The sequence below is a fragment of the Haliaeetus leucocephalus genome, unplaced genomic scaffold (genome assembly GCF_000737465.1).
Source record: "Haliaeetus leucocephalus isolate CR32 unplaced genomic scaffold, Haliaeetus_leucocephalus-4.0 Scaffold439, whole genome shotgun sequence".
NCBI lineage: Eukaryota > Metazoa > Chordata > Aves > Accipitriformes > Accipitridae > Haliaeetus > Haliaeetus leucocephalus.
In genome coordinates, this window is record NW_010972875.1 from 3,212,994 (window position 1) to 3,219,190 (window position 6,197).

A 6,197-nucleotide genomic window follows, 5' to 3' on the forward strand; every position below is an offset into this window, starting at 1 on the left:
GGCTATCCTCTGTAAAATTACTAACATGTATTTCAACCAGTTTACAGAACAAACCGGGAGCCCTCTCCTGTGGTCTTCAGTAAGGCAAGAACTCTCATTGACTTTAACAGGATTTTCCGCTTGAGTGGTAAGTAGAAGAGCCAGCTCCTAGGCAAATTTGCTTACTCTCCTGCTTTTGGTTAGTGTCTCTGGCACTATAGACTCCCCCACTGCTTGTGTCAACACTCTTCTTCCCATTCCCCAGAACAATTGCCAACCTCCTAAATTCAGCACCCCTGCAGCTGTACGAGCAATGGGCTACTGCTGGAAGCAACACATACCGAATCTGAAACCCCTGCTGAGAGCACTTCTGCACCAGCACTGAGAGGACACCCACACTGCGCCACGCCAACCAGGGCTGCAGGCTTGTGTAGCAATGTGTTGGCAGGCCTGATTCTGAACAAGTGGCTACACACAAAAGAGGAGCTGGCCTTCCAGGGAGGCAGACTTTTGCAGGGAAAGAAGAATAAAGGGTAGTCCCTGCAGATGAAAAACTGCAGAGGTGAGCATCTCACATCAGCCTCCCCATGGGAGTAGAACTGGGAAACTGACTTTGCTGTCGGTTACCTCACCCAGAGAGGTTTTGCACTTAACTTTTGGGCTTCATAATACAAAACTAATAATTTACTTTAAAAGACTAAGTACGGAAGAAGAACATGTTCCTATAACAGGCTATGTAACCTATCCATAAAACACCTCTGCTCATGTTCCAAGATGTAGGAATCAAGATTATGATTATTATGTTCAAACGTACCAAAGCAACCTGAGAGCTCAAAGCGAATCCAACTTTAAAGGTCACCCAGTGAGGCTCAGCACTCAAACTCATGAGTTACCACGGTGTAACAAAGCCATTGCACAGCAGCAGAGCTGCGGCAATGGTCCCCATGCATGCAGTTAGCCCATGGGAACACTGAGTGAACATGACTTTGCCTAGTCCATAAGAGAAAAAGGTTAAGCTGAGATACTTCAGAGCTGCCCTGAGCTAACCGTGAGCACCCAGGCAGTTACCGCAGCTCAGGTGGCCTGCAATAACTCATTATTTTGAAGTAATTTTTTTTGGAGGGTCAATCATTCAGAAATTCTTAAACACTTCACCTCTTACCAAAAATAAACAGTAAAAAATTATCTTATTCACTCCTTTACAATAATGTATAGTTTCAAAACAAATAAAAATGAAAGTTTTTCCACCATATTGAGCCAGCAAGTGCAGCCCTAAACCATGAGCTATGAAATTTTTTGAAACTTGTTTATTAAGTGTACAATTGTTTAGATTACAAAATACCTTACTAAATCCTTAAAACTGTAAAAATACACTATTTCTTAATGTTACTCCCATCACATACAAACACAAAATTATACTGAAATTCTTTGGAATATTTTCATTATTTTTTTCTCCAGGGATGACATATGTTTCTAATAACTTGCCACTGAGCAAACAGATTTAGCAGGGTAGCAGCATGCTGAGAAAGATAGCAGGATTTTCAATTTTCAGATGAAAGCAGCTCTATTCCCTGGCAGCCCTACTGCTAACCCCTTTAGGCCAGATCAAATTTTATCTGAAGCTAGCGGGTGCCCGTCTTCAACTTCAATGGAAGTTGAATCAGGTTTTCTATATACCTGCAGTAAACAATTTGAAGCTTATCAATTAGAATATTTTTAATCAGTACTTATACCAGAGGGAATTTGTAGCAATTAACAGGATTTCTGGGCTTGGTTATTTACATATGTTTAGCTAAAAGACGACCCAGTTTTTACCAGAGAATAACATCCATCTAATTCAGCAGACTCACAGACTAGTTTAGGTTATCAAAAAGGAAAGTGCTACACAAATTATACAAGGCTCCCCTGCACCTACTAGCAACAGATTTTTAAATATGTTACATTAATTTGCACAAGGAAAATCTATGGTACTATTTCATGGGATCACGATTAGTCTGCAGCACACACCTCACCTTCGGCTCCACAGTTTTCCCACAGGAAAGAAGGTATTTTTCATCTTTAGACACTTTTGTTCTAGGTACTGACTTGAAACTGAAGCATCTGACAATCTCCATGGCTCAAGAAAAGTCTCTATATAAGAATATTTCTGTATTTCATGGTGCCCTCCGATAAAAGCTTTATCTAGTCTTTTCAAATAAGGGTGCTTACTGAAAGGTGCCATCAGTGTCACCTGGATACGAAAGTGATGAGCCCCTAACAACACTGTAACCACTCGCACAGGAATTCTTGTTAAACTAAGGCCACTCACACCAGGAAGCTGTGTTTCACACTTGATTTAGTCCAACTATTTGAAGAGCTAACCCCCAACTTCACATCTTCATGTAATTTCATTTGGACAGCTGTTTTTTCCATAAACTAACTTTTTAATGGATGAAAACTGACATAAACGATTTTATCAAGTTCTCTAAAAATATTGCCTTGCTAAAAATAAAGCTTTTATGATTAACTGACAGGAAATATACGAACATATAGATGTGAATATAGGAATAAAAAAAGAGCAAAGCTCTATTACTAGAGGTCTGTATTTGACAAAGATTCAACAAATAAAGTATCGCAGCTGCTTATATCACATAAATGGTTGGTGTTACATTTTTGTACAGCTTTTCTGTTCATTCTGATAAAAATCTTTTCTTTTCTAGGAGAGCTCAGTGCTTTGGATCTGACATTTGTCTAGCAGTTTTATAAAGTAAGAATGAAACTATATTTAGCTCCAGAAAGCCACGGTTTTTAATGCATGCAGAGCTGCAGAAGAATCAGAACCAATCTTAATGAGGAAAACTTTTATCAAGTGTAATTCTATCTGTTCCCACCCAAATGGGACTAATTTGTTCCATTATCTATAAAAATATCAGCTAGACACTTTGACTAAAGCCTCTGAAGCGTATTTGTTCAATTAATAACCATGCAAACGTACAAGCACCCAATCATGCCAGAGGCTGCTCCCCGAGCATCTTCAAATATTTCATGAAAAGCCATATCAATCATCACTAAGGAACTTTTTTCTTCCCCCAGCCCCAGCCAATACCATGGAATAGGTGGTGGGATGGAAAGAGGAGGATAGGACCATACTCCTCCACTGTACTGCTACTAAACTCCAGCAGAAGTTAAGACTAACACAGCTAACACAGACTGATCCTTCCCATATCCCTGACTGTATTCCTTCCTAATGAGGAGCTAAGGAGTCTTTCTTCAAATGAGGCTCTTTGGGAACCGGGGAAGCTAGCTGTTGGTGAGTCAAGGCATACAAGCTGAAGGAGCTATTCTGGGAAAATATTTCCTTTTTTTTTTTTTTAACTTGAACAAGGACTGCAAAATTTGGTTCTCTGGTATAAGCTTACAAAGTTTTCTTAGCTTCCACTGTACCTATAGAGGACTTGGGAGCACTTGGATCTTCCAAGAAGTACTCAGTGCCTTGTAGAGTCAGATGTCTCATTAACAATTACATAGATCTTTACATATTAATAAATTGAATCTATAACCTAGGATGTTAAAATGGAAAGCATACTTAACATCAAGCGTAATAGCACATATGTAAATGCATGTATGCAAAGCATGTCTGTAATAGCATGTATGCAAAGCAGGCTCACGGGCTCTCCGATTTGCTTCCCAAGCAGAATATGGGCAGATGACATCAATTTTTCTATGTATAAATGCATCTGCCAAAATATTTTTGTATTTATTGTGATAAGTAATCTGATAAATCTTCAAAACATACGTAGTAAGAAGCTGATACTTGGTATTATCAGGGCACCATGCACCACCTCCATTCACACGCGCTTATAAGAAGAGAAAGAGGATCTTGCTACTTTCATTGTACTGGCCCTGTGAAGGCTCATGATGTTGTTAGGCCCAATTCTGCTATCACAAACTTCAGCAGAGACAAAATTTGGTGTTTAAGTGTGTATGTCAAGTACCTAAAATATCTAGGAGGGAAAATTCTGAAACACAAACATAGACTTTGTATCATTGCACATCTGTTATGCAAATAACATTCACATATCACTAATTCTGAAGTCTAAATATATGAAAGTAGAAACTGAGAAGTTATTAACAAAACAAGAAGTCAGTTAGAAACTAACTTTCTCTAAAACCAAATACCAACCTTTTGAAAGCAGGTACAATAGTTACAAAGTGATTAAAACCATAATGCATTTTGAAATTGTTTTTATGGAGACTACTTCTTTAACAACAAGTGTATTATTCTTATTTTTCCCTTAGAACGAGGGAAGAACATGGACTGCAGAATGTTGCCCATGTAATGGGGCCACGCACTTCCGACTTAACGGACTTGATTGTGGTTGGGGTTAAGGTGCTGCAAAAGCATCACAACATGCACGGTATAAGGAATTTCATAGAACCATGTTCATTATATTTCTTTCTATAGTCAGCAAAATAATATCCGGCCAGGCTAAAATAAGATCCACCCAGAGCTACAGAATGGCTGTTACCACCATCTCAGTTCTAAAGCAGACCCTCCCGGCTTATGGTCCTGAGTGGGTCAGGGATGTCCCTGCCTGCCAGAAAAGCACATGCAACAATACTTTGTGGAATGACCAATAACACATCCAGTACGGCTTCGCACTTGTTTAGCACCTTACAGAAAATAATCTTAAACCACTTAAAATACTGAACTCAATACCACTCTAGAGTTAGGCAAAAATTGTAAATCTCACATTTTACAAAAGGGGGCAAAAAGAACCAGAGGTTGGACTAGCCCACCTCAGTGGCAAGGGAAGGAACAGCGCTCAGGACTGAACGGACTAATGTACTGCTAACACTACAGTCACTTTTATTTTGCCAACTGCTTCTACCATTTGAAGCCACGCTGTCAGTGACAGGGTCACTTTCTTAAATCAATGATCAACAACAATAGCTTGATTTCTTTCATCTCGACAGGTCACAAGAATTAGATGGAATTATCAAGGATTTATTCTCTCTCACTGTATATAGGAAGAAATCAAAGGTAAGATTGATTTCTTCTTTTTTTTCTCATTTTGATTTTTTCCAGCTGATGTCTGCTTTTGGAAAGGAACAGGAATGAATAAAAGTGGATAGGACTCTAAAAGCTAAGCATGTGAAGACTTCTGAGATGTAAACCGCTAATGCTCACTGCAGATATGTACCTTCCTCAGCAGGCACACTAATAACATTAACATAGTAAGTTATTAAGAGCAAAAAAGTTAGATGTCCTCACCTCTAAAAACTGGAGATGGTTTTCAAGACTCACCTATATGCATAGACATGGATGTTCAGCCAGCATACAACACAAACAGTCCCTACACCGCCTAATCTATAATCTAAAAGACAATCCTGAAGACTGACTAGACAAACAGGTGTTTGCCAGGAAACAAAAGTTTTTGATGTAGGTCATGTGCCACATTCATGTAGAAGCAGTGGTTAGCCGAGGCCTCAGAACTGCCATGGAAGGCAGCGGCTGAGCTGCAAGGCAGGACATCTGGGGAAGCCGGCACGGTGACAGCTGCAGAGGAATGACCATGGACAATATCTTGTGGTCTCCAAGGCCAGCATACCCCGTCCCCACTGCAATCTGCTACGAATCACATCTTGGAGTACACATATGAAGAGTTCCTGGCAGGAATCCTATCTTTAATAAAACAACAGCAGCGTGACGCTGTCCTTTTCCTGAGATTATCTTTCAGAAGATGTTGTTCAATTTCTCCTACTTTAGTTGCACGCGCTTTTCAAAAAGCGGGGAGCAGCCTGGGAGCACGTACCCTGGTGTCAGCATGCCACTTCCAGCTTCTTTACAGAGAGAAAACTAAAACCCTTTAGCTCAAAGTATCAGACTGAGAGCCTTTAAAAAAAAAAAAAAAGAATCGACAGAAGAGTGCCACTTTGCGCTAAATCCGCCAACAACCAGAAAAACCCAGACCAGCTCTAAAGAAGACGGGCGGACGCTGCCCTGGTTTGAAAAAGAAGAGCGCTGCCTAATCGCGAGCAGAACGGCTCCGGCTCTCCCGGTGTTTACCTTCCCGAGCACCCGGCGAGGCGCCCGGCAGCGGGGACGTTTTCTGCGCTTCAACAGGCTTGAAGTTACCCCCGCAGCCCCCACCGGGGGCTCCCCAGGCTCCGCGGCCACCCCCCGCGGGCCGCTCGGCGCCGCTCCGCTCCGCTCCGCGCCGGCCGGCCGGCCGGAG